General features: G+C 45.6%; 1 protein-coding gene across 1 annotated transcript in view; it reads right to left on the bottom strand.

Annotated features, from left to right (window-relative positions):
- Positions 1 to 19,173, bottom strand: part of LOC115101611 (copine-5-like) — a 224,865-nt gene that overhangs the window by 123,428 nt on the left and 82,264 nt on the right. The gene's annotated exons all lie outside the window — the stretch shown is intronic.

The following is a 19,173-nucleotide window of genomic DNA, read 5'->3' as shown; positions in this document are numbered from 1 at the left end:
GACGGGGCCAATGGAAGAGAAGAGGGGGGAGAATGGAAGAGAAGAGGGGGAGAATGGAAGAGAAGACGGGGCCAATGGAAGAGAAGAGGGGGGAGAATGGAAGAGAAGAGGGGACAATGGAAGAGAAGAGGGGGGCCAATGGAAGAGAAGAGGAGGGAGAATGGAAGAGAAGAGGGGGACAATGGAAGAGGGGGCCAATGGAAGAGAAGAGGAGAATGGAGAATGGAAGAGAAGAGGAGGGAGAATGGAAGAGAAGAAGGGAGAATGGAAGAGAAGAGGAGGGAGAATGGAAGAGAAGAGGAGGGAGAATGGAAGAGAAGAGGAGGGAGAATGGAAGAGAAGAGGAGGGAGAATGGAAGAGAAGAGGAGGGAGAATGGAAGAGAAGAGGAGGGAGAATGGAAGAGAAGAGGAGGGACAATGGAAGAGAATAGGAGGGAGAATGGAAGAGAAGATACAGTGTATCCTTTTAGTTCGAATTTTGTCGACAGACTCAATAGAATATATTGTGAGAACGGGTAGGACAAGAAAGCGCATGTAGCCTCAATTAGCCTAGCGAGCTATGAACTAGCTTCTCCCGGTTTGATGCAGGGCACTATCCAATTACACTTGGTCTCCCGAGTGGAAGCAGCGGTCTAAGGCACTGCATCTCAGTGTTAGAGGTGTCACTACAGACGCTGGTTTGAGTCTAGGCTGCATCAAAAACTGACTGTGACTGGGAGTACCATAAGGTGGTACACAATTGGCCCAGCATCGTCTGGGTTTGTCTGGGGTAGGCCGTCATTGTAAATAAGAATTTGTTCTGAACGGACTTGCCTGTTATTTTTTAAACATTTTTTATTTAACAATTAAATAAAAAAATCATACTGGATGATAAATAACCTAGCTATGGCGTGTTAGTGTGTTAGTCTACTGTAGTGGAAGGACCTGCGTTCCACTGGTCATCTGAAGTCATTCTAATTCTCCGGTTGGAACGTTATTCAAGATATATGTAAACAACATTCTAAAGATTGATTCAGTACATCGTTTGACATGTTTCTACTGACTGTTACGGAACTTTTGGACATTTCGTCACATTATAGTGGACACGCTTTGTGACTTTGGAATTGCTTACCAAACGCACTAACCAAAGTAGCTAATTGGACATAAATAACGGACATTTTCAAACAAATCAAGCATTTATTGTGGACCTAGGACTGCATTCTGATGAAGTTCACCAAAGGTTAGGAAACATTTATCATTTATTTTCTGGTTTCTGTTGACTCCAACGTGGCGGCTAATTTGTCTTCTGTACTGAGCGCCGTCTCAGATTATTGCATGTGTTGCAATAATCTGAGCGGTTGCATTGAGGAGAGGTATATCCATAATTCCATGTGTATAACTTGTATTATCATCTACATGTATGATGAGTATTTCTGTTGAAACGATGTGGTTGTGCAAAATCACTTGATGTTTTTGGAACTAGTGAATCTAATAAGCCAATAAGAACTCCGATTTTTTTATATAAATATGAACTTTATCAAACAAAACATGCATGTATTGTGTAACATGAAGTCCTATGAGTGTCATCTGATGAAGATAATTCAAGGTTAGTGATTAATTTGATCTTTATTTCTGCTTTTTGTGAATGCTATATATTTCGCTGGAAAATGGCTGTGCTTATTGTGGGTTGGTGGAGACCTAACAAAATCGTTTGTAGTGCTTTCGCTGAAAAGCCTATTTGAAATTGGACACTTTGGTGGGATTAATAACGAGAATAGCTATACAATGATATGAGAAACATGTATGTTTTAGGAATTGTAATTATGAGATTTCTGTGGTTTGAATTTGGCGCCCTCTATTTTCACTGATAGTTGTCATATCGATCCCGGTATTGGGATTGCAGCCATAACAAGTTAACAAGAAATTTGTGGAGTGGTTGAAAAATGAGTTTTAATGACTCCAACCTAAGTGTATGTAAACTTCTGACTTCAACTGTACATCCCACTCCATCAGAGGGCAATACTCTTACAGACAGGTATGCCCTTTGTATTGTACTGTAACTCAGGGCTTTATTGCTGTTTAGACACAGTAACAGTACTCTAGAGAGAGAGGCACCACTTTCATCATCTCATCCACAGCAGGACTCATGTTTTCTCATATCCTCAACTGTCAAGAGGACTTAAGGAAGGGAAGGGGGAGGGAAAGAGAGGGAGGGAGGAAGGGCATGAGGGTGAGAAAGAGAGAGGGAGGCTGAGGGAGTAAGGAAGGGAGAGGGAGGCTGAGAAAGGGGAGAAGGGAGCCTGAGGAGGGGGGGCTGAGGAAGGGGAGGGGGAGGAGGGAGGAAGGAAGATATCGATGGAGGAGGTGAGGGTGACAGGGGGAGGGTGGTAGGGAAGGAAGAAGGTATGGATGAGGGTGGTAGGGAGGGAGGGAGGAGGTATGGATGGAGGGAGGAGGTATGGAAGAGGGTGAGGGTGGTAGGGAGGGAGGGGAGGAGGTATGGATGGAGAGAGTGAGGGGGTAGAGAGGGAGGGTGTTAGGGAGGGAGGGTGGTAGAGAGGGAGTGTGGTAGAGAGGGAGCGTGGTAGAGAGGAGGGTGGTAGAGAGGGAGAGTGGTAGAGAGGGAGGGTGGTAAAGAGGGGAGGGTGGTAGAGATGGAGGGTGGTAGAGAGGGAGGGTGGTAAAGAGGAGGGTGGGTGGTAGAGAGGGAGGGTGGGTGGTAGAGAGGGAGGGAGGGTGGTAGAGAGGGAGGGTGGTAGAGATGGAGGGTGGTAGAGAGGAGGGTGGTAGAGAGGGAGAGTGGTGGAGAGGGAGGGTGGTAGAGATGGAGGGTGGTAGAGATGGAGGGTGGTAGGATGGGAGGGTGGTAAAGCGGGAGGGTGGTAGGATGGAGGGTAGGTGGTAGAGAGGGAGGGTGGGTGGTAGAGAGGGAGGGAGGGGTGGTAGAGAGGGAGGGAGGGTGGTAGGGAGAGATGGTGGGTGGTAGAGAGGAGTGAGGGTGGTAGGGTGGGTGGTAGATATGGAGGGTGGTAGGGTGGGAGGGAGGGTGGTAGAGAGGAGTGAGGGTGGGTGGTAGAGATGGAGGATGTTAGGGTGGGAGGGAGGGTGGTAGAGATGGAGGGTGGTGGTAGGGGGTGGTAGGTTGGGTGGTAGAGATGGAGGGTGGTAGGGTGGGTGGTAGAGAGGGAGGAGGGTGGTAGAGAGGAGGGAGAGAGTGAGGGTGGTAGAGAGGGAGTGACATAGGGAGGGTGGTAGGATGGGAGGGAGGGTGGGTGGTAGAGAGGGAGGGTGGGTGGTAGAGAGGGAGTGAGGGTGGTAGAGAGGGAGGGTGGTAGGGTGGGTGGTAGAGAGGGAGTGAGGGTGGTAGAGAGGGAGGGAGGGAGTGAGTGAGGGTGGTAGAGAGGGAGTGACATAGGGAGGGTGGGAGACTGAGCGAGGGAGTGTTTATGTGTTTGTTTAACTGTCCTTGTGGGGACCAGAAGATCTCAAGGATAGTAAAACAAGAACATTTTGGATAAATTGGGAGATATTACCATTCCCCACAAGGAAAAAGGCTATTATTTAATCCCTTATTTTATATCAAATCAAATCAAATTGTATTTGTCACATACACATGGTTAGCAGATGTTAATGCGAGTGTAGCGAAATGCTTGTGCTTCTAGTTCCGACAATGCAGGAATAACCAACAAGTAATCTAACTAACAATTCCAAAACTACTGTCTTATACACAGTGTAAGGGGATAAAGAATATGTACATAAGGATATATGAATGAGTGATGGTACAGAGCAGCATAGGCAAGATACAGTAGATGGTATCGAGTACAGTATATACATATGAGATGAGTATGTAAACAAAGTGGCATAGTTAAAGTGGCTAGTGATACATGTATTACATAAGGATGCAGTCGATGATATAGAGTACAGTATATACGTATGCATATGAGATGAATAATGTAGGGTAAGTAACATTATATAAGGTAGCATTGTTTAAAGTGGCTAGTGATATATTTACATAATTTCCCATCAATTCCCATTATTAAAGTGGCTGGAGTTGAGTCAGTGTCAGTGTGTTGGCAGCAGCCACTCAATGTTAGTGGTGGCTGTTTAACAGTCTGATGGCCTTGAGATAGAAGCTGTTTTTCAGTCTCTCGGTCCCAGCTTTGATGCACCTGTACTGACCTCGCCTTCTGGATGATAGCGGGTGAACAGGCAGTGGCTCGGGTGGTTGATGTCCTTGATGATCTTTATGGCCTTCCTGTAACATCGGGTGGTGTAGGTGTCCTGGAGGGCAGGTAGTTTGCCCCGGTGATGCGTTGTGCAGACCTCACTACCCTCTGGAGAGCCTTACGGTTGAGGGCGGAGCAGTTGCCGTACCAGGCGGTGATACAGCCCGCCAGGATGCTCTCGATTGTGCATCTGTAGAAGTTTGTGAGTGCTTTTGGTGACAAGCCGAATTTCTTCAGCCTCCTGAGGTTGAAGAGGCGCTGCTGCGCCTTCTTCACGACGCTGTCTGGGTGAGTGGACCAATTCAGTTTGTCTGTGATGTGTATGCCGAGGAACTTAAAACTTGCTACCCTCTCCACTACTGTTCCATCGATGTGGATAGGGGGGTGTTCCCTCTGCTGTTTCCTGAAGTCCACAATCATCTCCTTAGTTTTGTTGACGTTGAGTGTGAGGTTATTTTCCTGACACCACACTCCGAGGGCCCTCACCTCCTCCCTGTAGGCCGTCTCGTCGTTGTTGGTAATCAAGCCTACCACTGTTGTGTCGTCCGCAAACTTGATGATTGAGTTGGAGGCGTGCGTGGCCACGCAGTCGTGGGTGAACAGGGAGTACAGGAGAGGGCTCAGAACGCACCCTTGTGGGGCCCCAGTGTTGAGGATCAGCGGGGAGGAGATGTTGTTGCCTACCCTCACCACCTGGGGGCGGCCCGTCAGGAAGTCCAGTACCCAGTTGCACAGGGCGGGGTCGAGACCCAGGGTCTCGAGCTTGATGACGAGCTTGGAGGGTACTATGGTGTTGAATGCCGAGCTGTAGTCGATGAACAGCATTCTCACATAGGTATTCCTCTTGTCCAGATGGGTTAGGGCAGTGTGCAGTGTGGTTGAGATTGCATTATTTGACAGGTAATTTGACTGAAAAGACATTCTCATTTACAGAAAAAACCTGGGAAACACATTAGGTGTCCATGATGGTACGAGACCCAGATTGGGAATTTAGTCAGGATACTGGGATTTACACCCCTACTCTTACAATAAATACCATGGGATCTTTAGTGACCACAGAGAGTCAGGACACGCATTTCAACGCTCTTAAGGATCTATGAGATTGGTGTCCCTATAGTGGGACGGTTGTTGCTAACGTACGCTAACGTAACCAACCTAATTGACAGAGTGAAAAGAAGGAAGTACAGAATACAAATATTTAAAAACATGCGTCCTCTTTGCAACAAGTCACTACAGTAATACTGTAAAAAAAAATGTGGCAAAGCAATTTACTTACTTACTTACAATTTACTTTTTGTCCTGAATACAAAGTGTTATTTTTGGGGCAAATCAAATACAACACATTACTGAGTACCACTCTCCATATTTTCAAGCATAGTGATGGCTGCATCATGTTATGGGTATGCTTGTAATCATTAAGAACTGGGGAGATTTTCAGGATAAAAATTGAGCTAAGCACAGGTAAAATCCTAGAGGAAAACCTGGTTCAGTCTGCTTCAACCAGACACTGGGAGATTAATTCACCTTTCAGCAGGACAATAAACTAATTCACAAGGCCAAATCAACACTGGAGTTGCATACCAAGAAGACAGTGAATATTCCTGAGTGACCAAGTTACAGTTTGACTTAAATGTATTTGAAAATGTAGTGCACGACTTGACAATTGTTGTCTAGCAATGATTAACAACATGTTTGACAGAGTTTAAAGAATTAAAATATATTTTTTTAAATAATAATGGGCAAATATTGCGCAATCCAGGTGTGGAACGGTCTTAGGCGATTACCCAGAAAGACTAACAGCTTTAATTACTGCCAAAGGTGATTCTACAAAGCATTGACTGAGGGGTGTGAATAATTACATAAATGAGATATTTCTCTATTTCACATTCAATAAACTAGCACAAAATGTATTAAAAAAAACATGTTTTCACTCTGTCATTATGGGATATTGTGTGTAGATTAAAATCAGGCTCTAACACAACACAATATGGAAACAAGTGAAGGGGTGTGAATACTTTCTGAAGGCACTGTATGTTGTGGTGTGGGTTGATATGCCATATAAAGCATCTATAGGGCTGCATTGCTGTGTGAGTGTATGTGTGTGCGTGTGACAGCTCTCCAGCAGCACAATGAACCTGTCCTTTGTGAGGTGTACGGCCCCAGCAGAACAATGAACCTGTCCTTTGTGAGGTGTACGGCCCCAGCAGAACAGTGAACCTGCCCTTTGTGAGGTGTACGGCCCCAGCAGAACAGTGAACCTGTCCTTTATGAGGTGTACGGCCCCAGCAGAACAGTGAACCTGTCCTTTGTGAGGTGTACGGCCCCAGCAGAACAGTGAACCTGTCCTTTGTGAGGTGTACGGCCCCAGCAGAACAATGAACCTGTCCTTTGTGAGGTGTACGGCCCCAGCAGAACAGTGAACCTGTCCTTTGTGAGGTGTACGACCCCAGCAGCACAAAGAACCTGTCCTTTGTGAGGTGTATGACCCCAGCAGAACAGTGAACCTGCCCTTTGTGAGGTGTACGAACCCAGCAGAACAATTAACCTGTCCTTTGTGAGGTACACATTACCCCAGCAGAACAATGAACCTGTCCTTTGTGAGGTACACGACCCCAGCAGAACAGTGAACCTGTCCTTTGTGAGGTGTACGACCCCAGCAGAACAATGAACCTGTCCTTTGTGAGGTGTACGAACCCAGCAGAACAGTGAACCTGTCCTTTGTGAGGTGTACGACCCCAGCAGAACAGTGAACCTGCCCTTTGTGAGGTGTACGAACCCAGCAGAACAATTAACCTGTCCTTTGTGAGGTACACATTACCCCAGCAGAACAATGAACCTGTCCTTTGTGAGGTACACGTGAACCTGTCCTTTGTGAGGTGTACGACCCCAGCAGAACAATGAACCTGTCCTTTGTGAGGTGTACGAACCCAGCAGAACAATGAACCTGTCCTTTGTGAGGTGTACGAACCCAGCAGAACAGTGAACCTGTCCTTTGTGAGGTGTACGACCCCAGCAGAACAATGAACCTGTCCTTTGTGAGGTGTACGAACCCAGCAGAACAATGAACCTGTCCTTTGTGAGGTGTACGAACCCAGCAGAACAATGAACCTGTCCTTTGTGAGGTGTACGAACCCAGCAGAACAATGAACCTGTCCTTTGTGAGGTGTACGAACCCAGCAGAACAATGAACCTGTCCTTTGTGAGGTGTACGAACCCAGCAGAACAATGAACCTGTCCTTTGTGAGGTGTACGAACCCAGCAGAACAATGAACCTGTCCTTTGTGAGGTGTACGAACCCAGCAGAACAATGAACCTGTCCTTTGTGAGGTGTACGAACCCAGCAGCAAAAAAGCAAACTGTTTTTATTTTTAATACAAAAATGTAATCAGTGCGCTTATCTCTCTCAAAGTCTAAGTGTCCCACTGTCCTTGCATTTACTTTCCCTTGAGGGCTGTATTATGGATTGGAAATGGCTGCTCTGCATGATTGTCTGTCTGCACTTCTTTTAAAAACCCACTGTATACATTAAAAGAGCAATTTATTTTCATAGCGAGCTGAGCCCACAGGAGATTTTCAGATAGAGAGAGAGAAAGAGAGAGAGAGTGATATAGTGTGATAGAGTGAGAGAGAGTGATAGAGAGAGACAGAGAGAGAGAGTCCCTCCCAGAGTTATTAACAAAAAGATGAATACAAACTAATACAAACTTGTGAAGGGCAGCAGAAAAAGCTTTAGTTTGCACATAGTGTACAGAAAGTATATTTACTGTATGTAATGGGACATAACCTAATCCCTCTCAGTGGGAAAGAGAGAGAGAGGTTATTGAAATATCAGCAAGATCAGAGTTTTCTTTTCCCAGCCTAAGCAGGAAACTGTTATTAGTGAGGGACCTTTGTTTGTTAGGAAGCTCAGCCTTGGATCCACAATGGTTCTTTAGTGGCTCAGCGGTGTGGTCTAATTGTGTGATGTACCAAGACACTGCAAGCTAATCACCTGCTAGCTGGCTCAAACGCTTCAACTCCAGTTAAATTATACAAGACAGCAGCATCCTCAAATTAACAGGGTGCAAGGCATTCTGTATGTGTATGTGTGTGTGTGCATGTGCGTGTGTGCGTGCCTAGGTGTGTGTGTGTGCGTGCCTACGTGTGTGTGTGTGGCATGTGTGCGTGTCTGCGTGTGTGGCTGCGTGTGTGTGGGTGTGTGCGTGCCTACGCGCGTGTGTGTGTGTCTGCACTCTTCAACTCAAACTATCTACTTAAAAGTATGTTCAGTTTTCCACTCATTATTGAAATCAGCAGAGCTACTTTTTCCCTCCTCATCTGTGAAGAACAGCCTTGCAGTTTTGTATTACGTAACCGACCGAGGAGATTAACCAACAACATTAAAATGAACCGCGAGTCTCTGAAGTCAAGATGAGAAAAACACACTGTGTTCTCTCTCTCTCTCTGTCACTGATCCAGTTTTCTCTGAACGACGAACCTCTTCCAAGTCTGTTTATTCCAGAACCACATGTCGAGCCTCTTCCAAGTCTGTTTATTCCAGAACCACACGACGAGCCTCTTCCAAGTCTGTTTATTCCAGAACCACACGACGAGCCTCTTCCAAGTCTGTTTATTCCAGAACCACACGACGAGCCTCTTCCAAGTCTGTTTATTCCAGAACCACACGACGAGCCTCTTCCAAGTCTTGTTTATTCCAGAACCACACGTCGATCCTCTTCCAAGTCTTGTTTATTCCAGAACCACACGACGAGCCTCTTCCAAGTCTTGTTTATTCCAGAACCACACGACGAGCCTCTTCCAAGTCTTGTTTATTCCAGAACCACACGACGAGCCTCTTCCAAGTCTTGTTTATTCCAGAACCACACGACGAGCCTCTTCCAAGTCTTGTTTATTCCAGAACCACACGACGAGCCTCTTCCAAGTCTTGTTTATTCCAGAACCACACATCGAGCCTCTTCCAAGTCTTGTTTATTCCAGAACCACACGACGAGCCTCTTCCAAGTCTTGTTTATTCCAGAACCACACGACGAGCCTCTTCCATGTCTGTTTATTCCAGAACCACATGGAAAAAGGTAAACTGCAGAACTAGCATATTTGTTCTTTAAGTACAGCACAGTAGGAGATAGAGGGTTAAGTTGAGCAAAAACATTTCAGCATCACTCCGTCAAGGGAAATGTCCTATTATTTCCAACAAAGATATCTACTTATATGTCAGGACGTTGTGTAACACTGGAAATAATCAGAATTTATGTAAACAGTACAGTTTTGAAAATATAGCTTGTCTCAAAAAAAAAGTGTTGTCTTGGCACAATTTATGGGGAAATGGGGAAACTTTACCCCGTACAGGGTAAGTTAAGTTAAGCCACCTACAGGGTAAGTTAAGTTGAGCCCTGTACAGGGTAAGTTAAGTTGAGCCACCTACAGGGTAAGTTAAGTTGAGCCCCGTACAGGGTAAGTTAAATTGAGCCCCATACAGGGTAAGTTAAGTTGAGCCCCGTACAGGGTAAGTTAAGTTGAGCCCCATACAGGGTAAGTTAAGTTGAGCCCCGTACAGGGTAAGTTAAGTTGAGCCCCGTACAGGGTAAGTTAAGTTGAGCCCCGTACAGGGTAAGTTAAGTTGAGCCACCTTCAGGGTAAGTTGAACCCCGTACAGGGTAAGTTGAGCCCCGTACAGGGTAAGTTGAGCCCCGTACAGGGTAAGTTAAGCCACCTAAAGGGTAAGTTAAGCCACCTACAGGGTAAGTTAAGTTGAGCCCCATACAGGGTAAGTTAAGTTGAGCCCCGTACAGGGTAAGTTAAGTTGAGCCCCGTACAGGGTAAGTTAAGTTGAGCCCCGTACAGGGTAAGTTAAGTTGAGCCACCTTCAGGGTAAGTTGAACCCCGTACAGGGTAAGTTGAGCCCCGTACAGGGTAAGTTGAGCCCCGTACAGGGTAAGTTAAGCCACCTAAAGGGTAAGTTAAGCCACCTACAGGGTAAGTTAAGTTGAGCCCCATACAGGGTAAGTTAAGTTGAGCCCCGTACAGGGTAAGTTAAGTTGAGCCCCGTACAGGGTAAGTTAAGTTGAGCCCCGTACAGGGTAAGTTAAGTTGAGCCACCTTCAGGGTAAGTTGAGCCCCGTACAGGGTAAGTTGAGCCCCGTACAGGGTAAGTTGAGCCCCGTACAGGGTAAGTTGAGCCCCGTACAGGGTAAGTTGAGCCCAGTACAGGGTAAGTTAAGCGACCTAAAGGGTAAGTTGAGCCCCGTACAGGGTAAGTTAAGCCACCTAAAGGGTAAGTTAAGCCACCTACAGGGTAAGTTAAGCCCCGTACAGGTTAAGTTAAGCCACCTAAAGGGTAAGTTAAGCGACCTAAAAGGTAAGTTAAGCCACCTAAAAGGTAAGTTAAGCCACCTAAAGGGTAAGTTAAGCCACCTAAAGGGTAAGTTAAGCCACCTAAAAGGTAAGTTAAGCGACCTAAAGGGTAAGTTAAGCCACCTACAGGGTAAGTTAAGCCACCTACAGGGTTAAGTTACCTACAGGTAAGTTAAGCCACCTACAGGGTAAGTTAAGCCACCTACATGGTAAGTTAAGCCACCTACAGGGTAAGTTAAGCCACCTACAGGGTAAGTTAAGCCACCTACAGGGTAAGTTAAGCCCCGTACAGGGTAAGTTAAGCCACCTACATGGTAAGTTAAGCCACCTACAGGGTAAGTTAAGCCACCTACAGGGTAAATTAAGCCCCGTACAGGGTAAGTTAAACCCTGTACAGAGTAAGTTAAGCCACCTACATGGTACATGGTTAAGCCACCTACATGGTAAGTTAAGCCCCGTACAGGGTAAGTTAAACCCCGTACAGAGTAAGTTAAGCCACCGACAGGGTAAGTTAAGCCACCGACAGGGTAACTTAAGCCACCTACAGGGTAAGTTAAGCCACCTACAGGGTAAGTTAAACCCCGTACAGAGTAAGTTAAGCCACCGACAGGGTAAATTAAGCCACCGACAGGGTAAGTTAAGCCACCGACAGGGTAAGTTAAGCCACCTACAGGGTAAGTTAAGCCACCTACAGGGTAAGTTAAGCCACCTACAGGGTATGTTAAGCCACCTACAAATGTACAAATTAAATATTACCACTGCCTTTTTAAAACCATGTCTATCTTTATTTTCCAAACACAATTCAACAAAAACGCTTAAAAAAGAAAATATTTTAATTGTTTAATCATCTTTTAACACAGGCTTATCACCTAACAAACACTTTTATGAACTTTTAACATAGGCCAGGCCCTGTTGTTAACTCATATCCTAGTGATAATGCCATACTTTACGCCTGGGAAGAAAACACTTCAATTTGCTCAACTTGCCATTGCCTCAACCACTGGCTCAGCTTACTCCATGGCCATTGGCTCAACCACTGGCTCAGCTTACTCCATGGCCATTGGCTCAACCACTGGCTCAGCTTACTCCATGGCCATTGGCTCAACCACTGGCTCAGCTTACTCCATGGCCATTGGCTCAACCACTGGCTCAGCTTACTCCATGGCCATTGGCTCAACCACTGGCTCAGCTTACTCCATGGCCATTGGCTCAACCATTGGCTCAGCTTACTCCATGGCCATTGGCTCAACCACTGGCTCAGCTTACTCCATGGCCATTGGCTCAACCACTGGCTCAGTTTACTACATGGCCATTGGCTCAACCATTGGCTCAGCTTACTCCATGGCCATTGGCTCAACCATTGGCTCAGCTTACTCCATGGCCATTGGCTCAACCATTGGCTCAGCTTACTCCATGGCCATTGGCTCAACCATTGGCTCAGCTTACTCCATGGCCATTGGCTCAACCATTGGCTCAGCTTACTCCATGGCCATTGGCTCAGCTTACTCCATGGCCATTGGCTCAGCTTACTCCATGGCCATTGGCTCAACCATTGGCTCAGCTTACTCCATGGCCATTGGCTCAACCATTGGCTCAGCTTACTCCATGGCCATTGGCTCAGCTTACTCCATGGCCATTGGCTCAGCTTACTCCATGGCCACTGGCTCAGCTTACTTCATGGCCATTGGCTCAACTTACCCCAAAGCAAAGTTATTGGCTGTATTAGGATACACAGCTATAATTATGCACATTCATGCTAGGTTTATGCCCTTATAGTGAAGCTTATAGAGACCCCAACTGATGTATAGAACAATCTTAAAAGTATCTACTTTGGTTTAGATACAAGCATCATGAAATCTCTATCACAATCCATTTCATTTGACTGGTGAAAATCTTCTCACCTTTTCCATGTGGTTTCTAACTTCACAAACTCCATACAATTATGACTTCTTCCTAAATAGTTGGTTAAAATATAAATTTTGTGTACGGTTTCCAAGAAACAACGGTGCCTCAACTTACTCCCTTTGCCTAACTTACCCCACTCTTCCTTACTGTATAAACCCCATATGCTATGGTTCTAAATCTCTACCTGTATTTGGGGGGGCTGTACACTATCATAGCACTTCCCTGTGTTTCCCTGATTCTTAATATTCAGTGTGCCCCTTCACATGCCTCTTATTACGGTGTTCATTTAGCTCCAACACTGGCGTCCTCTAGAGTGGATGGGCATGTGAAACTGTTGTGCCAGTCCCCCACTCGTGGTCTACAGTATGGAGCAGAATTCCATGGAGTAGTTTAGAGTAGAGGAACTGAAATAGTTTTTCCAAATAGGCTGGGATGCACACAATGCAGCTGTTGCAAATGCACATTTTGTGCTGGCTGTCCACTTGGGAATATTGATTACGCCAATTCTGTTGCTAAACGTTTCTTAAACGTAAGCAAATGGAACGGAACGGTGAGGGACCTAACTGAATTTGTCAAATAGAAACTCTCGTTTTGCTCTGTTTGCTTCCGTTTGGTTCTTAAACTTTAAACGGTTTCCTTAATGAATACATCCCTAGTTGGAAAAACAATGATTGAGAGGCAGCTTGAACTTATTCAATTGAACCAATATTGGGTTGTAATACACATATACATTTGTGAACAGCCATCCACATTCACACCATCCGCATTCACACCATCCGCATTCACACCATCCACAATACGTAAGGTACCAGTAGCTAAATGAGGGAGTAGCAGTGTGATTCATACTATCCTCCTGTAGTCTACACCACTGCTGTCCTCCTGTAGTCTACACCACTGCTGTCCTCCTGTAGTCTATACCACTGCTGTCCTCCTGTAGTCTATATCACTGCTGTCCTCCTGTAGGCTACACTACTGCTGTCCTCCTGTAGGCTACACTACTGCTGTCCTCCTGTAGTCTACACCACTTCTGTCCTCCTGTAGTCTACACCACTGCTGTCCTCCTGTAGGCTACACTACTGCTGTCCTCCTGTAGTCTACACCACTGCTGTCCTCCTGTAGTCTACACCACTGCTGTCCTCCTGTAGGCTACACCACTGCTGTCCTCCTGTAGGCTACACTACTGCTGTCCTTCTGTAGGCTACACCACTGCTGTCCTCCTGTAGGCTACACTACTGCTGTCCTCCTGTAGGCTACACTACTGCTGTCCTCCTGTAGTCTACACTACTGCTGTCCTTCTGTAGGCTACACTACTGCTGTCCTCCTGTAGGCTACACTACTGCTGTCCTCCTGTAGTCTACACTACTGCTGTCCTCCTGTAGTCTACACCACTGCTGTCCTCCTGTAGTCTACACTACTGCTGTCCTCCTGTAGTCTACACCACTGCTGTCCTCCTGTAGGCTACACCGCTGCTGTCCTCCTGTAGGCTACACTACTGCTGTCCTCCTGTAGTCTACACCACTGCTGTCCTCCTGTAGTCTACACCACTGCTGTCCTCCTGTAGGCTACACCACTGCTGTCCTCCTGTATGCTACACTACTGCTGTCCTCCTGTAGTCTACACCACTGCTGTCCTCCTGTAGGCTACACTACTGCTGTCCTTCTGTAGGCTACACCACTGCTGTCCTCCTGTAGGCTACACTACTGCTGTCCTTCTGTAGGCTACACTACTGCTGTCCTCCTGTAGGCTACACCACTGCTGTCCTCCTGTAGGCTACACCACTGCTGTCCTTCTGTAGGCTACACTACTGCTGTCCTCCTGTAGGCTACACTACTGCTGTCCTTCTGTAGTCTACACCACTGCTGTCCTTCTGTAGGCTACACTACTGCTGTCCTCCTGTAGGCTACACCACTGCTGTCCTTCTGTAGTCTACACCGCTGCTGTCCTTCTGTAGGCTACACTACTGCTGTCCTCCTGTAGTCTACACCACTGCTGTCCTCCTGTAGTCTACACCACTGCTGTCCTCCTGTAGTCTACACCACTGCTGTCCTCCTGTGTGCTACACCACTGCTGTCCTCCTGTGTGCTACACCACTGCTGTCCTCCTGTATGCTACACCACTGCTGTCCTCCTGTAGTCTACACCACTGCTGTCCTCCTGTAGTCTACACCACTGCTGTCCTCCTGTAGTCTACACCACTGCTGTCCTCCTGTATGCTACACCACTGCTGTCCTCCTGTATGCTACACCACTGCTGTCCTCCTGTATGCTACACCACTGCTGTCCTTCTTATATCCCAGCATTTATTCAAGTTGGACACTGCTTCACTCCATTGGAAAACATAGCTTGGACTGCAGCCTACAAAAGCCTATTCCTCCTGCTCTTCTCCCACAATCCATCAAACGCATCGTAATGGATGAATTATGGTCAGACTCGCTCAAGCGGAACAAACTTACATTTGCACCTTTTTTTCAATGCTGTTTTTAACGTCTTTGAGAATATTTATCTGAATTTAATTTTAAAGTAATTCTAGAAGTAATCATCCCCCCAAAAATATATATTTCTTTAATCTGATAACAATATTTTAGATAATATAGGTAATATAACAGATTACAGCTCCAGTTTATTTTTGTAATCCATTACATGTAATCCGACAGTTACACAGTGCATGCACACACAAACTACCAAAACACATCTAAACTCAGCAAAAAATGACCCTGTCTTTCAAAGATAATCCAAATACTGAAGAGGCCTTTCAACTGACTCTGAAAAACACCAAAAGAAAGATGCCCAGGCTCCCCTGCTCATCTGCATGAACATGCCTTAGGCATGCTGCAAGGAGGCATGAGCACTGCAGATGTGGCCAGGGCAATAAATTGCAATGTCTGTACTGTAAGACGCCTAAGACAGCGCTACAGGGAGACAGGATGGACAGCTGATCATTCTCGCAGTGGCAGACCATGTGTAACAACACCTGCACAGGATCGGTACATCCGAACATCACACCTGCGGGACAGGTACAGGATGGCAACAACAACTGCCCAAGTTACACCAGGAATGCACAATCCCTCCATCAGTGCTCAGACTGTCCGCAATAGGCTGATAGAGGCTGGACTGAGGGCTTGTAGGCCTATTGTAAGGCAGGTCCTCACCAGACATCACCGGCAACAACATAACCTATGGGCACAAACCCACCGTCGCAGGACCAGACAGGACTGGCAAAAAGTGCTCTTTACTGATGAGTCGCGGTTTTGTCTCACCAGGGGTGAAGGTTGGATTCGCGTTTATCGTCGAAGGAATGAGCGTTACACCGAGGCCTGTACTGTGGAGCGAGATCGATTTGGAGGTGGAGGGTCCATCATGGTCTGGGGCGGTGTGTCACAGCATCATCAGACTGAGCTTGTTGTCATTGCAGGCAATCTCAACACTGTGCGTTACAGGGAAGACATCCTCCTCCCTCATGTGGTACCCTTCCTGCAGGCTCATCCTTACATGACCCTCCAGCATGACAATGCCACCAGCTATACTGCCCGTTCTGTGTGTGATTTCCTGCTAGACAGGAATGTCAGTGTTCTGTCATGGCCAGCGAAGAGCCCGGATCTCAATCCCATTGAGCACGCCTGGGACCTGTTGGATTAGAGGGTGAGGGCTAGGGTAATTCCCCCCCAGAAATGTCCGGGAACTTGCAGGTGCCTTGATGGAAGAGTGGGGTAACATCTCACAACAAGAACTGGCAAATCTGGTGCAGTCCACGAGGAGGAGATGCACTGCAGTACTTAATGCAGCTGGTGGCCACACCAGATACTGACTATTACTTTTTTGACCCCCCTTTGTTCAGGGACACATTATTCCATTTCTGTTAGTCACATGTCTGTGGAACTTGTTCAGTTTATGTCTCAGTTATTGAATCTTGTTATGTTCACACAAATATTTACACATAAGTTTGCTAAAAAATAAACGCACTTGACAGTGAGAGGTCTTCTTTTTTGTTGTTGCTGAGTTTACATTCCTCTCATCCTGTTAGCTGTGTCTGGCATCCCACCACTACTATGTCTAGCAAGCTGCCCACCAGTTCTGGTTTGCATGGAAGCAACCAAGTCAAGTTGTATTATGTAGAGTTAGGGGTTCAGCCAAACTCTTTTACTTTTGCAAAGGTAGCAACAGCCAAAATAATCAGTATGCTGGCAAAGCTTAAATGCTCCAAAGCCACAGGCCTGGATAATATTCCTGCAAGGTTTCTTATAGATTCTGCTGAACAAATTGGCCCTTGTATTACGCATATCTTTAGTCTCTCTCTTGAACAAGGCACCTTTCCCAGGGACATGAATCAAGCTATAGTTATACCTCTGAATAAGCGTATAAAGTCTGACCCTGGGAATTATAGACCTGTATCTATCCTCTGTGTAACATCAAAAGATCCCGTAGAGAATTGTACATGAGCAAATGTATGAATATGTTAAAAACAGGGTCTAATGTATGATTTTCAGTCGGGTTTTAGAAAAACATAGTCCACTGATTCATGTCTACTTTACTTGACTGACTTCATCAGGAAAGAGATTGATGAGGGAAATCTGTGTGGAATGGTACTGCTTGACCTACAGGAGGCCTTTGATACAGTTAACCACTGTCTCCTAATCTCCAAACTGGAGGCACTGGGGTTAAGCAGTATCCCTCGAGGCTGGGTAGGCTGGAGGCTGGGTTTTTCTTCATGTGGATGACTCTACACTTCTGGTGTCTCACAAAAGTAAAACTAGATTGGAGAGCATACTTAGCACAGAGATTACTAGCATTAGCAAATGGCTTGGAGATAATAAGCTATCTCTGCACTTAGGGAAAACTGAAACAATTATTTTTGGATCCAGACCTAAATTGTGCAGTTTGCCTGAAATCAGAGTGGAGTTAGGGGGTGAGGTGCTGACTACTAAAATCTCTGTTAGCTACTTTGGATACATCCTTGATGGAAGCTTGGGAGGTGTGAGCATGGCCAATATGGTGCTAGGGAAGGTTAATGCCAGGACTAAGTTTTTGGCTAGAATGTCCAAGTTGCTTGATAAGGACTCCATGAAAGTGCTAGCTACTGCCCGCATTCAATGCCATTTTGACTATGCCAGTACTTCCTGGTTTGGGGGCATATCTACACCCATGAAGGGGAAGCTCCAGATAGCCCAGAATAAGCTGATCAGGGTAGTATTGAAGGTGAGTCTAAACTGGCTGCCTGTTGAGGCTAGGGTGTCCCAGATTAGACTAGGTTTGGTTTACAGGAGTAGTTATGGTCCTGCGCCCAGATATCTAAGTCATTACGTTCCTCGTGTTAGGGAGGCACACAATCACAGCACCAGACCAGGTGTTGCTGATGTGTGCTTATACAGGTTCAGGAGTAATGCTGGGAAAGGTACGTTCTTGTATACTGGAGCCTCAGAGTGGAATGAGTTGCCACTGCCTATAAAAATAACGTCCTCTCTGGGCAGCTTTAAAAATAAAGTAAAAACATGTTTGATGTCTTCTGTGCCCATATGAATAACCCCTATGATGAAACTGGAATGATGAGATAGATGTTCTTCTTCTCTGTTTTAGATGAGATAGATGTTCTTCTTCTCTGGTTTTGATGAGATAGATGTTCTTCTTCTCTGTTTTAGATGAGATAGATGTTCTTCTTCTCTGTTTTAGATGAGATAGATGTTCTTCTTCTCTGTTTTAGATGAGATAGATGTTCTTCTTCTCTGTTTTAGATGAGATAGATGTTCTTCTTCTCTGTTTTTGATGAGATAGATGTTCTTCTTCTCTGTTTTTGATGAGATAGATGTTCTTCTTCTCTGTTTTAGATGAGATAGATGTTCTTCTTCTCTGTTTTAGATGAGATAGATGTTCTTCTTCTCTGTTTTAGATGAGATAGATGTTCTTCTTCTCTGTTTTTGATGAGATAGATGTTCTTCTTCTCTGTTTTAGATGAGATAGATGTTCTTCTTCTCTGTTTTAGATGAGATAGATGTTCTTCTTCTCTGTTTTAGATGAGATAGATGTTCTTCTTCTCTGTTTTAGATGAGATAGATGTTCTTCTTCTCTGTTTTTGATGAGATAGATGTTCTTCTTCTCTGTTTTAGATGAGATAGATGTTCTTCTTCTCTGTTTTAGATGAGATAGATGTTCTTCTTCTCTGTTTTTGAGGAGATAGATGTTCTTCTTCTCTGTTTTAGATGAGATAGATGTTCTTCTTCTCTGTTTTTGATGAGATAGATGTTCTTCTTCTCTGTTTTTGTTTTATTATTTCACTGCCATACTGTGTTTGATCTTGTCCAGCCATCTTGTCTCAAGAGGACCACAATGGAAATAAGTCCCAGACTTTATTGTGTGTTATCCTCGAAAACGTTATTTTTGTTCATGTATGGCCTTTTCAAGTTTTATGTGTGCTTGTTTTTATAAATGGTTGAATTAATAAACTAAACTAAATCTTATTAGCTGTGTCTGGCATCCCACCACAACTGTGTGTCCTGTCCACCTAGTTTCAGATTCACAGAAATCAGTGTTCCTCCCATCTGTTTTGGGCCCTCTGCCAACCCCTCTCCCCTCTCTCTCTCCTCTCAACCCCTCTCTCCCTCCCTCTCTTTCTCTTTCTCTCTGCATTCTCTGTGTCCGCACTGTCTCTAAGGTGAGTCATGAAGCCAAGTTCACAGCATAGTATACAGCATGTTAACAAAATGTCTTGATCCTCTTATTCT

Source organism: Oncorhynchus nerka, linkage group LG20 (assembly GCF_034236695.1).
Source record: "Oncorhynchus nerka isolate Pitt River linkage group LG20, Oner_Uvic_2.0, whole genome shotgun sequence".
Taxonomy (NCBI): domain Eukaryota; kingdom Metazoa; phylum Chordata; class Actinopteri; order Salmoniformes; family Salmonidae; genus Oncorhynchus; species Oncorhynchus nerka.
This window is presented reverse-complemented; position numbering and strand designations above follow the sequence as displayed.